Source organism: Ascaphus truei, chromosome 1, assembly GCF_040206685.1.
Source record: "Ascaphus truei isolate aAscTru1 chromosome 1, aAscTru1.hap1, whole genome shotgun sequence".
NCBI classification, from domain to species: Eukaryota; Metazoa; Chordata; class Amphibia; order Anura; family Ascaphidae; genus Ascaphus; species Ascaphus truei.
The window spans coordinates 325,517,328-325,537,450 of record NC_134483.1 but is presented as its reverse complement, the minus strand read 5'-3'; the positions used below and the strand labels follow the sequence as shown (position 1 = coordinate 325,537,450).

Here is a 20,123-nt window from a genome sequence, read left to right as displayed (position 1 = left end):
TTTTACAACGCTTCGCTTTACAACGAATGGCTTATCCAACGCTATGCAATGCATACCTATATTCATTTTTACAACGCCAAAATGGCTTAACCAACGCTCTTACGACGCTTTGCAACGTTGTGTATGTGTGTGTATATATATATATATACACATTCACATAAACAATGTTGCAAAGCGTGGTAAGAGTGTATATATATTATACTATATAATATTATATTATACTATCTAATATATTATTTATTTTGTTATATCTTATACTATATTAGTGAAAGCACTGTATGTTTGCCTGCCTGCATGCATGCATGCCTGCCTGGATGTCCGGTGTCACTAGGGGAAATCTCATTGGTCCCTTGGCCCGCCCGCCCCCGCACACCTCTCATTGGCCTGAGGCGGAGTGACGGGCCAAAGGACACACAGGGACACACACACACAGGGACACACACACACAGGGACACACACACACAGGGACACACACACACACACACACACAGGGGGACACACACACACACAGGGACACAGGGACACACACACACACAGTGACAGACACACACACACACACACACACACACACGTGTGTAGGGGGGGTGTTACCTACATTAGCGGAGCTCACAGTGTTAGCAGCACCCGCGCGCACCTCCTCCTCTCCCCGTGTCTCCCGCGCTTTCACCCCGCCCCCCCCTCCCCCGGCGCCGCTACAGTCAGCGGGACACACACACTATTATTACCCCTTCAGCGCCCCCCCCCACCGTGTCAGCGGCCGTGCGAGACCCCCCTCTATATCTCCCACCTCTCCCCCCCCCACACATATACATGCCCCCCCCCTCCCCGGCGCTACAACTCACCCCTCCCCGGCGGGGGAACAGCCAGTGGCCAGGCAGGCTGCCTCGCGGCGCCGAGTACCCAAGATGGCGGCGCCCGGGACACAGCGGGGGAGCGGCCACAACACGCTGCCTCCCGCCTCAGATCCACGTGGGACCTGCCGGATGGGTGAGTGAGCGGCCTTCACCCCCCTTCACCTCTCCTCCACCCCCCCTTCACCTCCCCTCCACCCCCCCTCCCCTCCAGTGTCAGTGTCTCCCCGATACCCCCCCCCCCCCGGCGCCGCTACAGTCAGCGGGGGAGCGAGTGAGCGCCCGGGACACAGCGGGGGAGCGGCCACAACACGCTGCCTCCCGCCTCAGATCCACGTGGGACCTGCCGGACGGGTGAGTGAGCGGCCTTCACCTCCCCTCACCCACCCCTCACCCCCGATCACCTCCCCTCACTCCACTTCTCCCTTCCACCCCCCTTCACCTCCCCATTTATCTCCCCCCCCTCCACCCCCCCCCATCACCCCCCTTCCGCTCCCCTTTCCACCCCCCCCTCCGCTCCTCTTCCCCCCCCTCCACCTCTTTTTCCCCTTTCCCCTCCCACACTTCCACCCCCTCCTCTAACCCTTCCCCCCCCTCCTCTAACCCTTCCCCCCCCTCCTCTAACCCTTCCCCCTCCTCCTCTAACCCTTCCCCCTCCTCCACCCCTTGCCCCCCTCCTCCACCCCTTGCCCCCCTCCTCCACCCCTTGCCCCCCTCCTCCACCCCTTGCCCCCCTCCTCCACCCCTTGCCCCCCTCCTCCACCCCTTGCCCCCTCCTCCACCCCTTGCCCCCCTCCTCCACCCCTTGCCCCCCTCCTCCACCCCTTGCCCCCCTCCTCCACCCCTTGCCCCCCTCCTCCACCCCTTGCCCCCCTCCTCCACCCCTTGCCCCCCTCCTCCACCCCTTGCCCCCTCCTCCACCCCTTGCCCCCCTCCACCACCCCCTCCTCCCCTTCCCGCCGCCCTTCGCCTTCATGCCCGCCTTACCGCCTCCCAACCCCCGCCTCTGCCTTTCACCCGCCCTTACTCCGGCCGCCTCTGCCTTTCACCCACCGCCTCACAGCCGCTGCACGCACTCAACAGACACCCGCCACACTCGACACATACCTGCCGCCACACACACCTGCTGCCTCCCGCCCCTACGCACCGACATCACTGACCCACCGCCTCACACCCTAGCAGGACCCCCACGCACAGACAGCACTCACAACCCACGCGCCAGCCGCCGCCTCACACCCTTGCAGGACCCCCACTCACAGACAGCACTCACAACCCACGCGCCACCCGCCACCTCACACCCTAGCAGGACCCCCACTCACAGACAGCACTCACAACCCACGCACCACCCGCCGCCTCACACCCTAGCAGGACCCCCACTCGCAGACAGCACTCACAACCCACGCGTCACCCGCCGCCTCACACCCTAGCAGGACACACGACTCAGATTTTTACATCACTTATGGCACCAAAATATACATTGTACTGTGATGTGGTTACAATAAACCATTTTTATACAACATCGTATTACATTTTCTTCCATCTTTCTTTTCAATATTATTATCCAACCTTTACAACAAACAGTCACCTTTTGTTCCACGATTTATAAATAATACTACCTATTACGGATTTACATCCCGGGCAACGCCGGGTCTCTCAGCTAGTTATATATATAATACAGTACATACACTATATAATTTATGTGTGTGCTGCATATCTTATTGCCTGCATAAAATATTTGGTGTATTTTACTGTTAAAAATGCCTTCAGGAACGGAACCTTTCATTTAAACAGTGTTCCTATGGGAAAACGTGTTTCGCTTTACAACGTTTCGCTTTACAACGCCATTTTGAGTAACGCATTGTGTCGGATAACCGAGGACTGCCTGTATTGTTAACAGTATACATATATTTGTAGCTGGGGCTACAGTTGGAACAGTCAAGCTTTGTCATGTCTGTACATCTGCTTATTGACATTTCTGCTTATAGTGCTGAATCAGGTTTGTTTTTTTTTTTTTTTTACACCCAGAGTCATGTGTTTTGTCAACTATATTTCAAACTTTTTCTGAAAATCAGCAAAATATTATTGCCAAGAATTCTGTGTTCTAGAATCCTTCTACAAATAATATTGCTGCATATAAAATTTTAAAGCTATTGCATAGTCTGTGAAATGCATGTATTTGAAATACAATTTATGCTTGGTACATAATACCTAACTCGGTCCTGTAGTCTTTAAAAAAACAAAACACATTGTGAACTACAACAGGTCCCTAAGCCACTTCCAGGGTTCCATTACTGTATGCGTTCTACTGATTCAGCCACTTGTATCTATCAGCTACCGCAGAGCACGTATTGGTGCACAGCGTGCCAAGAGTTGACCGGCCGCGGCGCAATGTTTGGCAGGGGGTAATGGCCCATCGGGATTAACACAGCAGGCATCCCTGCTTCTGAATGGGACTCCCCTTGTGTGAATCCTAGAAGGCTGCATCAGTGTGTAAGAGACGTGCAGTAAGAATACACAGAATCAGTCACTCTCCCTGCGCGCCTCTAACAGGCGATCACGAGGCTTTTATTTTAATATCAGTATTGAAGAAGGGGGTCTCCGGAGCTGAACCGCATTTATTTCAGCCACGGGGACCCTCTGCTTTTCCGAGTAACAGGGTATGGGGTGCCGGGATCTCTCTGCGTTGTTTATATGTCCAGGTCACATAGTCTGATCTGGATCCTGCACATTGACACGCAAACATTCCTGCACCTAAAACTTCTCATTATAGTGTGTGTGTTTGGTAACTTTTCATATTGTCACTTCCCAAAAAGCAAACTGGGGCACAATGGACAAACCTGGAGCAAAGCACCTTTATATAAAATCGACATTTTTGCTCCAAAATTGCTTTGATACAATGCTGGGGAGAATTTAAATGGAAAAAATATCTAATTGTATCTATATTTATGAAAAATACTTCATGGTCTTATCTATAGTTGTGTGTCAACAAGTGTGGCGAAGATTGCAATAAAGTAATATAAATTCTGCAGGTCTCAGCAATCCAATACTCTTATGACAATAGTATAACAAATGTTACAAGCTTTCCAACCTCTCAGGGTCCTTCATCGGGTATGGCAGAAATACAGAAACACAATATTATATACATCGATGTAAGAGGGATATCTGGTTACAATGGATGTTGAGAGGAAGTGGAAGATAAGATATGGTAGAAACATTTACTGTAGCCTAGTGTGAAAATAAACAGACACATACAGTAAAAGGCTTTTCTCTATTGCAATGCAAAATGCTGAAGATGGCACTGGAAATAAAAACTTCCAATTAATTGAATAAATACATTTATTACACAGAACACATATTTCGTTCACACAGCTTAATAAAAAACAATACAAATTACATTTCATGAAATATTTTGCATTTGGGAAATTTTGCATTGGCATTGAATAACTGTGCACTATTAGAGAATGGATAGTTTGCTAGAAAAGCAGTAATAAAATGATAGCACTTAATTGTAGCTAAAGGAGGAACAAGTTAATGCTGGTACAAGTAATTCATGTTAATACAGAAGGTCACATGCAAATGTCACATTGTCAGTCCCCTCGAGTCTAGAACATGCAACTTTCTTTTCGGACAAATTGGAAAAAAAATTTGAACTGGTTTTAAAGCAGTATTTTATATTTACAGTACATTATACCCACTCGGTGTAAATTAATTTACAAGCAGACACATTCAACTATTTAAACCATTATTTAAAAGAGAATGGAGACTGAACATCACTATTGCTTTGAAGTGCATTATTTGCAAATTTAGTGGGGGATCGTAAATTACAGTTTAGGAGTCTCACTGCTGGTCCTTTACAGCTCTTTAATCCCTTCACTGTACATAAACTCTTTCAATACAAGGGTCATCTCTAATCCAAATATTGTGATGGGCTGTTACTTGTCATTGTGGGTAAGATGACTGCAGAACTGCGGCTAGTTCTGGTAAAACTATGTACTGCACCGACACACTTTATTCGAGCAAATACCCGGTATGTACCTGGCAGATACCTGGAATGCGCCGCTCCTCACCTCTGACAAGCCCCGTTGCATTTGCCTTCCCAGCCTGGGTTCATGCCTGGCTGATGGGCGGCTGATCTGTTAAATGATAATGATTAGGATTTAATAGGCTGCAATGCTTCGCGTGTCTACCAAATGGCATAAATTCATGAATTGTAATGCAGTATATATATATGTAGTGTGCAGTATTGCAGCCAACGGGAATAAAATGCTTCAATCCCTGCCGGAAAATAACTCAATGCACTCGGGCAGAAAACAGTCACAAACCTCAATACACCCGGGTATACCCGAATTCGTGGGACTAGCCGAGCTCGAATAAAGTGTGTCGCCAGTGTAACAAGATATATGTTTCCCCTATGAAAAGAAATTTTGGAAATACAATAAATAGGAAAAAAAAAGTTGAAACCCATTCAGTGCCACCAATGCACTGCATATTCAGTAATGTGTTCCTAGCTCTTCCGGCAGTGAGTGAATGAAAGTAAGGCATCCTCGGAAAGGGGGTATTTAGAATTTTCTGCCAGATAATATGAAATACTGTTTCAACCCTCCCAGTGCTGAAGAGCATGACAACAAGGTTGGCCCAGGCAGCAGTGAAGGGGTTAAAGGTTTCTCTGTTCTTGTAGCAAAAAAGTTGAGTGGCAAAACACTATCATATTCTTCAATTCATTTTATAATATTATATTTAATCACATAAGCAGTTAGTTTACTAAAAACTACAGTACAGGTAGTCCTCGCTATCCAACGTTTCACTTTACAACGAATGGCATATCCAACGAAACCCTAAGGGCCGTTTCTCGACGCCTGAATGCGTTATCCAACGCTTACCGCCACTGATTAACATGGGACTCACTTTACAACAGTTTCACTATCCAACGCTACTTCCAGAACAGATTCCGTTGGATAATCAAGGACTGCCTGTAGAACGTTGTTAATAAATAAATATGAAATACTGTACTATAGTAACAGTACAAAAGTAATATTAGAATAAAGTCGAAAGTGTTGTTAAAATAAATGGTCTTTACCTTCCCCCCCCCCATAACCTAAGCCTCTCCCTGTATCCCCTTAAGTCACTCTTTGGTTCTCTTTAAAAAATACATTAGGAAATCTGTATGAGATTTTACTACTACTTGTTTATCAGAGCGTTAGAGATCAGCTTGCTAAATAAATTTAGAATACATATAGAATTTGTCACACTTTCTATTTTGTATGCCAGCAGTCACACTGTTTTATGTGGTTTAAATAACTAATAGAGTTGAAAGGAATGATAATCTGCCTGTTGCAGGAGCCCTACTGTACACTTCCTACACGTTATGTTATCATAGCTACAGCATGATTTGCAAAGGATGCTAATAAGTCTTTAGTTTGCAGGCCGAATACACCAAAATGGCCCACAGTTAATATAGTATACGCCAAACTTATCAAGATACCAACAATAACGCAGACTCTAAAAAAAATAAAATATATATATACTGATGCGACTTGCTCTATAATGTCTCTGTTGCATTTTCTTATATTCAATGCTCCCGTCTATCTTAACAGGTAATCTATTTGTAATAAAGTGTAAAGCACACAGGCACAACGTTCACACTATTTGTGTTCCCAAATGTTATCCTTTCGAGGGCCCTATCAGGTACTTACATCTTGAGACCTGCTACGCCAAGGGCCCCATCACACATTGATTTGGTCATCCACTTTGTGATTCTTTGCTGTGATCTGAACAGAAGAAAAGGACCCTGTTCTTCCATTCGCTTAATCCAGTGACGTCACGATCATGTGACCACTGATACGTCATTGAGACGTGTTGGAGGGGATTTGGCACTCTCCTCCGGAGCTCAAATGGTTAAAATACAATTAGTGGCTTCTCAAATTTAAGCTTGAGAGCCCAACTTCAGAAATTAACAAAACAGTTAATTGAATACACAATACATAAACATGCTGATTTGGTTATGGGCTATTCAAGGGACCAACTCTAAATGCGTGATTCCAAAGAAATTTGGGCCAAGTGATAGAATACAGTATTAAAGCATCTTGTTTTTTTTGGCAGGTAATCCCTCAAACATTGGATAAGCATTCCTATCGTACACAAAAGCACTGCATATGCTGAATTCAACTTGGGGATGTCTGTCAAATAGAATAGAAAGTAGCATGTAATAAACAGTACTAAAACAACACTGCAAATCTATTTACAGAATTGAGTGCCTAATTCATTTCAATGACTGGTAAAATGTAATTACAAGTAATCATTGGTTGCAAGGGTAACAATGTAAATGTGTATTGGTGATCTTTTTTAGTACACTATAATTTAGTATATATACTGTAATGCTACTTGAGCCTTTTCTATAATAACGTCACTTCAGAGCTCATTCTTTATACACTAGGTGGCTGCATAGTCTTAGCGAATTTATTTGAAATTGAATGACTACTCCAACATTAAATATGTTTTGCACTAGTTACAATTTCTTTATGCTTGGGCAATGGCTTGTGTTTTTACTACAAGGAAGAGTATTACATAATTCCTTTATCTCTGATAACATAATTTCAGCCCAGAAATAGTTTTTGTTCCTGTCTGGTGAAAGAGCAGGAGTGATTCTTACAGCAGTCAGGCATGGTACTGTATGTCACTTGGGTCAATGTGTCCTTATGAGACCACTAGTTGCAAAGACGGCAGGAAACCTGTTCTACCGATTGTAACTAGGTAATCCTATTTTTGTTTGTTCATCACATGCACGATACATCCAACAATACAACCTGACAGACCCTGTATACAACACATTCATTTGTAACCCGAGAAACCACTGGTAAAAGTATAGAATACATATTTGCATGGAAGTGCACATAAATAAATATATACAGATGTAGTAAATTACTTGATATTTAGTTCCCAGACATACCTCTGAATATCAGTCACCACAGAATTCACCAGTAATGTTGCCACAGAAGAGAGAACAATGAAGCTCGTTGCACACACACACACACGCACACGCACACGCACACGCACACGCACACACACTTTTTATAATTTGAGAGACAAGCCAAAGCTTTTCTCCTTGCATCCACAGCCAAAATCGATTGACATAACTTTCATACTTATTAAGTATATTAAACCAGACGAGAACAATGATACCTTTGCATTTAGATGCATGAAACATTGCAAAAGCTTTACAACTAACAGCAGTTTAGAAGAATGACGGAAGGGAATGTATGACTGCATTACGGTCATAAAAAGGCCATATACTTAGTGGACCATTAGAGGCGTAAAACCTTGCTCTGACAGGCAAAGGGCAATTACTAAAGGCAGACTGCATTTAAACCAGGGTTTGAAAGCCATGATTGCAGTTATTTTTTAAATATCCCATAGAGGCCCACACCATGCTAACATTCCCATTTAATGTTGCTTTTGGCAAGGTAATTAGAGCAGCAAAATAATCTGGTCTGTGAAGTATTCTTCCCGGTGGCCTGGAGCCTTCAAACTTCAGCTCGCCACCGTAATAGTGCAAGAAGGGGTAACGCTCATTCACTGGTTCAATTAAGATGGTGTGGCTCACAGCACATCCTCAAACTGCATTTTCTTTTAATGATGCCTTATCGCATCTATGTCAAAGAGAGACGAGTATCTCAACAGGTTCAAGCATCCAAGTTCATGGCTTCTGAAGTCTTCATTCACAACTGGGAAAGCCCGTTCTTCATGCCAAATACCAAGTGAAACTCTGAAAGAGAAACGATTTAGTGAAAGGCTTTTAGTGTAGCCAACATTCCAAGTCCAAAGATCCAAGTCCATCTCACGCAATTTCATTAGATGTGGTTTGTTGTTGCCTTTAAAAAAAATTATATAGCATATAGCAGGCTCAATGAGTCCCTGCCCTGAATAGCATAAATCTAATTTTGGTGCAGGGAGATAAAGTAATAAGGAGACACTGCAATTCAAACCAGGTTCACCTGCTTCATAGGCAGTGTTCTTACCATTAAACCACTCCTGTTTATGCCCCCAAATGTATGACATTATGCAATCAAATTGCATCTTTCATCAAATGTTCCAAGCCTATAACTTTGCTTCAAGAAGTGGCTTATGCACAGAACTAGCATAAGATGAGAATTTGAGCTCTCTGTAAATAAATGGGTGTGTTAATATTTTAATTTAAAAAATACATACATTTTGCAATTCAGTTTTTGGTGTAAACAGAGACTTTGCTTTACAATTAAACAAGTTACATAGTAGATGAGGTTGAAAAAAACACTGATGCCCATCGAGTTCAACCTATGTTAAATGTAGACGACAGATACTTATCCTAGATTGTATTTATAGTATTTTACTTCTAGAGGAAGGCAAACAAAAAACCCCAGTGAAATATTATCCATTGAGGTTTCAGAAGGGAAAAAATAAATTCCTATGCCTATAATGGCAATCAGATTACTCCCTGGATCAACAGCATTTCCATGTTTACTTATTTGGTATATCCCTATATACCTTTCCTTTCTAAAAAGATGTCCAACTTTTTTGAAGATATCTATTGTATCTGCTATAACAGTCTACATGGGTAATGAATGCCACATTTTAACTGCCCTTACTGTAAAGAACCCTTTCCTTTGTTGCTGGTGAAATCTCCTTTCCTTCAACCTTAAGTGATGATCCCATGTCATTTGTACTGCCCTTGGGATGAATAGTTCTTTTGAAAGCTTCATGTATTGACCCTGAAAATATTTGTATATAGTTATTATATTCCCTCTTAGACACCTCTTTTCTAATGTAAACAAATCTAATTTAACTAGCCTCTTCTCATAAGTCAGATTTTCCAGCCCCTTTATTCATTTGGTGTCTCTTCTCTGCAGAGAGTTCATGTCTTTTTTTTTTTTTTTTAACGAAGTGGTGCCCAAAACTGTACTTCATATTCAAGGTGTGATCTTACTAATATTTTATACAATGATGTAATTATGATTGCTTCCCTTCCATCCATATCCCGTTTAATGCAAGATAAGATCTTGTTTGCCTTTGCAGCTACTGCCTGACATTGGGCACTATTGCCAAGCCTGCTGTCTTATAAGCACTCCTAAATCCTTCTCCATCAACAATTTTGCCCCATTTAATCTGTAAGTATTCTGTTTATCCTTGTTTCTTTAATGCATAAACTAAGATTTATCTGTATTAAATCTCATCTGCCATTTACTTGCCCAAGTTTCCAGTCTATCCAAGTCCTTCTGGAGAGAAATTACATCCTGCTCTGATTTTACTACCCAAGTGTAACAGGGCCTGTGGCATCTACTTTTTGTCACGCTCGCAGAATTCCAAGAAGTCAAAAGGGCTTCCCTTCACAATTATTCCTAGGAGTTTTGTAGTGGACGTAACACATCCTATAAATGTGCAATAGGAAGACAACACAACCTATGAATTTATGGTAAAGGTTAGCTGATGCTTTTTTCTTTTTAGGAATTAAAAAGCATCACTCGATTATTTATAAATTCTCCAATTTTTAACAGCATGGTCAGCTTCTGTGAAGATGGATGGTACCATTGTAACATGGATGGTCACCAATGTTCGGTGCTGCAATGATAAAACATTTTTTTAATGTAGTGTTAATTTGTTCTTACAAATGATCGAATCCAGCGTTTCAGGAAAATGCCTTAGGCCAGGTCCCCGCTGGCTACTGCAGCGCCCGCTGTGGCGGACGCTGCAGGGACAAGAGCCGCCCCACAATGGGGCTGGGCCCGCTGCGAGGGGGGCTGCCGCGCTGTGTGGTGAGTTTCTCCTGCTCTCAAGAGAATTGAGATCAGGACTCGCGACGGAGCGCTAGGCATGCCCCCCCGGCGGTTCAGCCAATGAGGGCCAACATGCCGAGTGACATCACGGCTGCGCCCCGTCACTCCCCCTTCAGCTCACTGCAGACCAGGGGACTCGGCTGCACACGCCGCCAGCCTGGCAGACGCATGTGCAGCGGGGCATTAGCCTTAGTATTTGGGGGGTGGGGAAGAGCAGCTTTTTAAAATCAATCAATAGGTCTATTAGAAAAAAACAAAAAAAAACTGAACTATATATAAACCACGACTAGAAAAAATGTCAAAATTTAAAAGTAAGGAAAACTGCAAATGGGTCGCTGGATTATATCTCCGGAGCTCCTAGGATTCAGTCATTAAATTTAATTTTTACCCCACAATACAGTGAGTGGACACGTTTTAGGGCAGTACTACTGTCACTGGTCTATGTTGCCATGAAACACTAACCATCTTTTTCTACTTTGTAATGTTTTATCCTTAACTACAGTAGGTATCCCAAAGGGCCAGATTAGAAAACATTTAGGAGTAGATGGGCCACAAGCGTAGTACAATATAATTTTAGCTACATGTAAAAACTTAAAAATTACTACTTTTAAACTTTTTTTGCAAGCATTATTATACTCATCTGTTCTAAATGAAATAATCTGTACCACCATAAAGGGGCATTGCCGACTGCCCTTTTGTTTTAATAACTGCAGCATTTACATCAATCTGCAAAGATCCTGCTTCCCATAGCATGCAATATGGCTGCCTATTACAAAAGAGGAAGTCCTGCGGCTTTGTAAATGATTGCTATAGTAACCTAGGGAATACCTTAAAATGTATTGAAAAGAGCATTAAGAGTGAAAAGAAAATACAGTAAGTATCTAATAGTACACAACGGATTTATAAAAATGAAAAAAACACATAGGACTTAAATTACAAGGGAGTTTCAGTCAGAAAAATGGCACTTAGCCACAAGTAGAAGAGCCCTGGTTTATAAGATAACCATATTTCTGTGTTTGTTAATATTGGAGTGTAAAGTAGATTTGTTTTTGTTTTTAGATCTTGCTTTTTTTCTCCTAAAATCCTTTGAGCTGTTAGACACATAAAATCATGTATGTGTACACACACACACACACACACACACACACACACACAAGTTTGTGAATCCCAATAATAATTAAGAAAAATTCCATAATTTTTCCATGATAACCTTTTTGAATCAAAACCAGTCTTTTTTAAAATATTCAATAGAGTTTATATTAACCAATTCCATGTCTTTTGAAACGGAATGATATATGATTTAGACAAACAATGAGTAATTAAAAGTCGATGTATGAAAAAGTAAGTGAAACCCCGGTTTTATCAGCTAAATTAAAGGGATTATTACAATTGGGTGTTTAAATAATTAGGTAGATCTTCAGGTGAGAGTTTGGGAACACCCTATATAAAGATCAGAAACTTTGCGAGTTTGGTCTTCACCCTACAAATGTGTGGAAACACGTCATGTCACAACCAAAAGAAATCTCTCAGGACCTCAGAAAAGCACTTCTTGATACTCATCAGTCTAGAAAGGGTTACAAAACCATTTCTATGGATCTGGGGCTCCACCAGTCCACGGTCAGACATATGAAGAAAGTTCAAGACCACAGTTACTCTACCCAGGAGCGGTCGTCCTACCAAAATCTCTCCAAGAGCAAACTGGCAAATCATCCAGGAGGTCACAAAGAACATCCAAGGATCTGTCGGCCACTCTCGCCTTGGCTAATGTGAGTGTTCATGACTCAACTATCAGAAAAAGACAACCAGAATGGTATTCATGGAAGGATAGCCAGGAGGAAACAACTGCTCTCTAAAAATAATATTGCTGCCCATCTGAAGCTTGCCAAAGAGCACATAGATGATGCACAACACTTCTGGAACAAAGTTATCTGGACAGATGAGTCAAAGGTAGATTTTTTTGGCCTCAATAAGAAACGTAATGTTTGGTGAACACCAAAACCGTGTTTGAACAGAAGAACTTCATCCCAACCGTCGAGCATGGTGGTGGAGTGTGATGGTGTGGGACTGCTTTGCTGTCTCAGGACCTGGATGGCTTGCCATCATTGACACAACCATAAATTCTGCATTGTATCAGAAGATTCTAGAGGAGAATGTCAGGCCATCCGTCCGTGAGCTGAAATTAAGGTGGGTCATGCAGCAAGACAATAATTCTAAACATATAAACAGATCTACAACAGAATGGTTGCAGAAGAAAAAAATCCAATTTTTAGTATGTTTAAAACCAGAGACAGAACATGAAACACAGACAGAGCTCAGTGCACATCCAGTGAAACATATATTGTACAGTGCCTAAATATATATGTATAGATATCTATTAAATAAAATGGTCTTTTTGTTTAACATTTTGGTCAAAAAGCCCTTGAGCCACTACACGGCAGATCACATCTCAAGGGTACCTAACACTAATATAAATTCTTAATAACCTGTGCATTACCAGGAAGAATGATTTATAATAAATTTGTCAAAATTAGTTGCATAGTTGTAAGTCTGATTGAAGCTCTTATTAACCTGTACATTACCAGGAAAAGCACTCTGTATTAGATTTGTCACAATCAAACTGCAAGCAAGCAAGTTCCCCTGAGAGTGGGAGATGCAATGGAGTGAGCTTTTAACCATTTAATGTGGGAGGGTTTGAGCTTCAATTAGGTAGGAGGAGCCACCCTCCAATCAGCTGAACAAGAATTGTAAAACATACAGGACACCTACAAGCTCATATTGAACCCCCAATATAACCACTTACAACACTTTGGCCAAAATGTTAAACTAAGAGACCATTTTATTTAATAGATATCTATACATATATATTTAGGCACTGTACCGTGTATAAGTTTCACTGGATATGCATTGAGCTCTGTCTGTTTCATGTTCTGTCTCTGGTTTTAAATATATATTGCCATGCTCAGTAGCACTTCTATGTGACACATATGCTTATATATATGTTGTGGTTATTTTGAGGGTTCAATATGAGCTTGTAGGTGTCCTGTATGTTTTACACTTTTTAGTATGGCCTAGTCAAAGTCTGGACCTACCCCCCAATCAAAATGGTGTGGTAAGACCTGAAACAAGCTGTCCATGCAAGGAAGCCCTCAACTGTCACTGAGTTAAAGCAATTCTGTAAGGAGGAATGGGCCAAAATTCCTCAAAATTGATGCGAGACTGACCAGTAGTTCCAGGAAACACTTAGTTGAACTCATTGCTGCTCAAAGGGGTGCCACCAGGTACTGAATCTCAAGGTTCACATACTTTTTCACACAGGGATATTGAATGTTGAATCATTTGTGGTTAAATAAATGTTGAAAGAGTATCATGTTTTTGTGTCATTTGTTCAGAGGATCTTTATCGATTATTAGGAATTAGATTAAGATCTAATAACATTTCAGGTTTGAAAAATGTGCAATTCCTACGTGGGTCATAAACTTTCTCTCGCGCATGTGTATGTATACATACACACATACACAAAAATGAATGCATTAATATAGAACACGTACAGATTTTTGTGTTAAAGTGTGTGATTTCTGTATATATTCTACATATATATTTACTGTAGATTGTTTGCCCCAGCCATATGTTAGAAGAGAAATCCTGGGATTGCAGCGGTGCACAGCCAAGTAGGAGAAGGGGACCAGCAAGGTGTGGGTTAAAAATATTTATTAATATTACATGGTAACGGGGACACACACTCTGACGCGTTTCGGACAGGGATTGTCCTTTATCAAAGAGCTGATCCGCGTCATTCGCCCTCAGTCTTATAGAGCACTCCCCGCCCACCTACGTCATCACGCTACGTGATTTTGGTGCGAAAATCGCCGATGTACATCCTCATTGGTCGCAGCTCTCAGCGAATGGGACAGCTTGATGCCGTGGGTGTGTATCGAGGGGAGGGGAGTGACGCGCTTCTCTCACCAGCACATAGACCCCTCCACTGACACACATAGCAACGCTGCTTGGTTGTATTCCCTAACAATAACAATGAACCTCCTGTCAGGGTATATAATTAGGTTTATATGTGGATTAACGGGTAGGCGGGATGGGAGGGGAGAAGGGGGGGCAAGGGGAGGGGGGGGGGGCAAAGCAAAAGACTTATGAGGAGGAATCAGAAAAATAGATAAAATTAGCATAGCAGTACATACTAAGCTAAACACATAATAACATTTACATCAATCATTAAAAACAATTTACCAATGGATTGCGAATCTGAAACTGAGGCAATATATACAGGCAGGGAACAATATATAATCATTCATTATTTCCAGTGCTCGACAAACCCGGTCGCCCACTCGCCAGGCGCAAACGGAAATTGGCCGGTGGCCAGCTACTTTTTCCCCCTGCTCTGCGCAATTTTTTTTTTTTTTAAATAAATAAATAAATACAAATATCCTCCTGGCTGATTGGCCAATTGGTCGTGACGCGGAATGGAGCCCTTCTCTGCAGGGGTAAGTAATGGCTGCTCCCTGTCTCCTGCCCGCGCTTCCCCCCTCATCCCCTCCAGTCTCCGCTCCTGTCGGGCAGGAGATGACAGCAGGGGATTTCCCCCCCTGTCCCACGGTTCCGCTCCTGTCCCTGTGGCTGCACGCGCGGGGCAGGAGATGACAGCGGGCGATGTCTCCCCCACCTCCCCTGTCCCGCTTGCCCTCAGGTTCCGCTCCTGTCCCTGTGGCTGCATGCGTGGGGCAGGAGATGACAGCGGGCGATGTCTCCCCCCCCTCCCGTCCCGGTTGCCCTACGTTCCCCGCTTTCCCCCAGTGCCCGAGGCTGCTCCCGATGCCAGCAGGGGTGTTCCCCTCGGTCCCCGTGGCTGTCTCCGCTTCCCCCTCCCTTTCCGCTCACCCCCCCTCCCTTTCCGCTCCCCCCCCTCCCACAAATGTAAAAATAAATAAATAACAAAAAAATATCCTCCTGGCTGATTGGCCAATTGGCCGTGACGTGGAATGGAGCCCTTCTCTGCAGGGGTAAGTAATGGCTGCTCCTCGCGCGCTCGTTTCCTGTCTCCTGCTCGCGCTTCCCCCCTCATCCCCTCAATCTCCGCTCCTGTCCCTGTGGCTGTGGCTGCTCGCGCAGGGCAGGAGATGACAGCGGGGGATTTCCACCCTGTCCCGCGTGTGCTCCGGTCCCGCTCCTGTCCCCGTGGCTGCACGCCCGGGGCAGGAGATGATAGAGGGGAATGTCGTCGTCCCCCCTCCCCCCCCCGAACCCGCTTCCCCTCTGGTCTCTGCTCCTGTCCCCGTGGCTGCTCGCGCGGGGCAGGCTATGACAGCAGGGGATTTCCCCCCCTGTGGCTGCACGCGCGGGGCAGGGGTGTTCCCTTCGGTCCCCGTGGCTGTCTCCACTCCCCCCTGACCCCCCCCCCCCCCAACGAGAGAGAGTGTGAGTGTGAGTGTGTGTGTGTGTGTGTAGGACACCAGAGGTAGTCATCCCCCCAATCAGTCAGTCATCCCCCCACCTCACCCACTCAGTCAGTCATCCCCCCACCCCACCCAGTCAGTCAGTCATCCCCCCACCCCACCCTGTCAGTCATCCCCCACCCCACCCAGTCAGTAAGTCATACCCCCACCCAGTCAGTAAGTCATACCCCCCCCACCCAGTCAGTCAGTCATACCCCCCCACCCAGTCAGTCCCCCCCCACCCAGTCAGTCAGTCATACCCCTCTACCCAGTCAGTCCCCCCCCCACCCAGTCAGTCACTCCCCCCCCACCCAGTCACTCCCCCCCACCCAGTCAGTCAAACGTCAGTCATCCCCCCACCCCACCCAGTCAGTCATCCCCCACCCCACCCAGTCAGTAAGTCATACCCCCACCCAGTCAGTAAGTCATACCCCCCCACCCAGTCAGTCAGTCATACCCCCCCACCCAGTCAGTCAGTCCCCCCCCCCCAGTCAGTCACTCCCCCCCACCCAGTCACTCCCCCCCACCCAGTCACTCCCCCCCACCCAGTCACTCCCCCCCACCCAGTCAGTCAAAAGTCAGTCATCCCACCCCCCTGCCCCCTGCCCCCTGCCCAGTCACCCCACCCAGTCAGACAGTCAGTAATCCCCACCCAGTCAGACAGTCAGTAATCCCCACCCAGTCACAGTCAGTAATCCCCACCCAGTCACAGTCAGTAATTCCCACCCAGTCAGACACCCCGTCACCCCACCACCCCACATCACCCCACCCAGTCACCCCATCCAATCACACAATCCCCACACCCAGTCACCCCATCCCCACACCCAGTCACCCCATCCCCACACCCAGTCACCCCATCCCCACACCCAGTCACCCCATCCCCACACCCAGTCACCCCATCCCCACACCCAGTCACCCCATCCCCACACCGTCACCCCATCCCCACACCCAGTCACCCCATCCCCACACCCAGTCACCCCATCCCCACACCCAGTCACCCCATCCCCAGTCACCCCATCCCCACACCCAGTCACCCCATCCCCACACCCAGTCACCCCATCCCCACACCCAGTCACCCCATCCCCACACCCAGTCACCCCATCCCCCCACAGTCACCCTCTCTCCGTCTCTCACCCTCTCTCCGTCTCTCGGTTTCTCCCTCTCTCGGTTTCTCCCTCTCTCGGTTTCTCCCTCTCTCGGTTTCTCCCTCTCTCGGTTTCTCCCTCTCTCGGTTTCTCCCTCACTCTCTCTCACCCTCTCTCCGTCTCTCTCTCACCCTCTCTCCGTCTCTCACCCTCTCTCCGTCTCTCACCCTCTCTCCGTCTCTCACCCTCTCTCCGTCTCTCACCCTCTCTCCGTCTCTCACCCTCTCTCCGTCTCTCACCCTCTCTCCGTCTCTCACCCTCTCTCCGTCTCTCACCCTCTCTCCGTCTCTCACCCTCTCTCTCTCGGTTTCTCCCTCTCTCGGTTTCTCCCTCTCTCGGTTTCTCCCTCTCTCGGTTTCTCCCTCTCTCGGTTTCTCCCTCTCTCGGTTTCTCCCTCTCTCGGTTTCTCCCTCTCTCGGTTTCTCCCTCTCTCGGTTTCTCCCTCACTCTCTCTCTCACCCTCTCTCCGTCTCTCTCTCACCCTCTCTCCGTCTCTCTCTCACCCTCTCTCCGTCTCTCTCTCACCCTCTCTCCGTCTCTCTCTCACCCTCTCTCCGTCTCTCTCTCACCCTCTCTCCGTCTCTCTCTCACCCTCTCTCCGTCTCTCTCTCACCCTCTCTCCGTCTCTCTCTCACCCTCTCTCCGTCTCTCTCTCACCCTCTCTCCGTCTCTCTCTCACCCTCTCTCCGTCTCTCTCTCACCCTCTCTCCGTCTCTCTCTCACCCTCTCTCCGTCTCTCTCTCACCCTCTCTCCGTCTCTCTCTCACCCTCTCTCCGTCTCTCTATCACCCTCTCTCCGTCTCTCTATCACCCTCTCTCCGTCTCTCTTTCACCCTCTCTCCGTCTCTCTTTCACCCTCTCTCCGTCTCTCTCACCCTCTCTCTCCGTCTCTCTCACCCTCTCTCTCCGTCTGTCTCACCCTCTCTCTCCGTCTGTCTCACCCTCTCTCTCCGTCTGTCTCACCCTCTCTCTGTCTCACCCTCTCTCTGTCTCACCCTCTCTCTGTCTCACCCTCTCTCTGTCTCACCCTCTCTCTGTCTCACCCTCTCTCTGTCTCACCCTCTCTCTGTCTCACCCTCTCTCTGTCTCACCCTCTCTCTGTCTCACCCTCTCTGTCTCACCCTCTCTCTGTCTCACCCTCTCTCTGTCTCACCCTCTCTCTGTCTCACCCTCTCTCTGTCTCACCCTCTCTCTGTCTCACCCTCTCTCTGTCTCACCCTCTCTCTGTCTCACCCTCTCTCTGTCTCACCCTCTCTCTGTCTCACAATCTGGATCTGGATATTTTATTTACCCTGTATATCTTAACTGCCCTATACTACACCGAAATAACCTATACTGCTTTCTTCCAAATCTGATTCAAGCTTCACACGGAAGACATCGGAACCCCCCCTAACCCAGAAGACAGGTAGGGAACACCTCCCCTCCAATGTATAACATTGCGGAAATGAGGTACCTGGACATTGAGTGTCTGCGGATCAGGTAAGATCCCAGGTGGGATTGCTGCTTTAAATATTGTGAAGCAGGGGCATCCAGGCACTAGTTAAGGGGTGCAGGAAACTAGTCATTCACATCTGGCTTTTTTTTCTAGATTCGACATTTATACACACACACACACACACACACACATACACACACACGGACTAATTGTAGTATAATGTAATACAATAAATAAACTTATGTCAAAAACGAATGTTCTTACTAGGAATTGATTACATTTATTTCATTTATGGTTTTTTTTAAATGCGGGGCTGGGGGCGGGACTAGAGGCGGGGTTGGGGCGGGACTAGGTGGCGAGTAGATTTTTTGGTTCGGCGAGTAGATTTTTGGGTGATTTGTCAAGCACTGATTATTTCAATTGACCATATAATATTGATATTCGTGAAATCAATTTGGCAATTTTATAATACATTTGTACCTGTGCATTGTGTAGAGAAACATGTATTTCTCTTTTATGCAAGTATGACACAATGCACTGTATGGGGAGACTTATATTGTCCCCATATGTCTTTAAATCCTTACTTGACAAATTTTATCAGGTGAACGGACAAAGACAGGTTTCGGATGCAAGCTGATCATTTAAAACATATAGGAATCATAATGGATACTTAGGTCCATTCGAACAGTAGTGTACGCAATAGATATTAATTCAAGTCATTGCATTTAAGCTTGTAGATCTAGGTGGACACAAATACTAGTTTTAGTTGGCATAGAGCAAGTCAACAGTGATGTTATTCACCATATGAGTCTAAATAATGGAACAGATGTTTATTTGTTTATATATTTAATTCAGGAAGTGTTTGAGCTCCCAGTCTTGGTTCATGCCCTTGGGTGCCAATGTCCCAAGGGCATAAATCCAGAACATCTCCCTACGGTTCAATGATGCCTCCCTGTGACCTCCCCTGGGGTGTATAGAGATGTTTTCTATTGCGCTATACGTGAATGTTTTAATAGATCCTAAGGGACATGTGTTGAAGTGGCGCGCTACAGGAAAACGATCATCACAGTTCCTAATACTACGAATATGCTCAGTGATTCTGATTTTAAGTGCTCTAATGGTCCTGCCTATGTAGCCGCTCCCACATGCACATTTCAATAGGTAAATTACAAAATTCGTATTGCACGTCATAAATGACTCGATGCGGTATACATGACCAGTGTGGATATCTTTTATAGATTTTATTGGTTCAGCATATCTGCAGAGATTGCATTGCCCACATTTAAAGAATCCCTTGGGTAGATGTTTAATGCTTTTCTTCTTAGAGCCATACAAGCTGGGAGAAACATGATTACCAATGGTCTTAGCTTTTTTAAAAACCATTCTAGGGTTAGACATGGTGTATAAATCAAGATCTGTGTCTAATTTTAGAATTCCCCAATGCT

General features: G+C 45.4%; 1 protein-coding gene across 2 annotated transcripts in view; it reads right to left on the bottom strand.

Annotated features, from left to right (window-relative positions):
- Positions 1–4,169: 4,169 nt before the first annotated feature.
- PAQR3 (progestin and adipoQ receptor family member 3) overlaps positions 4,170–20,123 on the bottom strand; it is a 40,960-nt gene continuing 25,006 nt past the window's right edge. For both annotated transcript variants that reach the window (XM_075606589.1, XM_075606594.1), the window contains one exon: positions 4,170–8,613. The gene's annotated coding sequence lies outside the window, so the exon portion shown is untranslated. The remainder of the gene's footprint in view (positions 8,614–20,123) is intronic.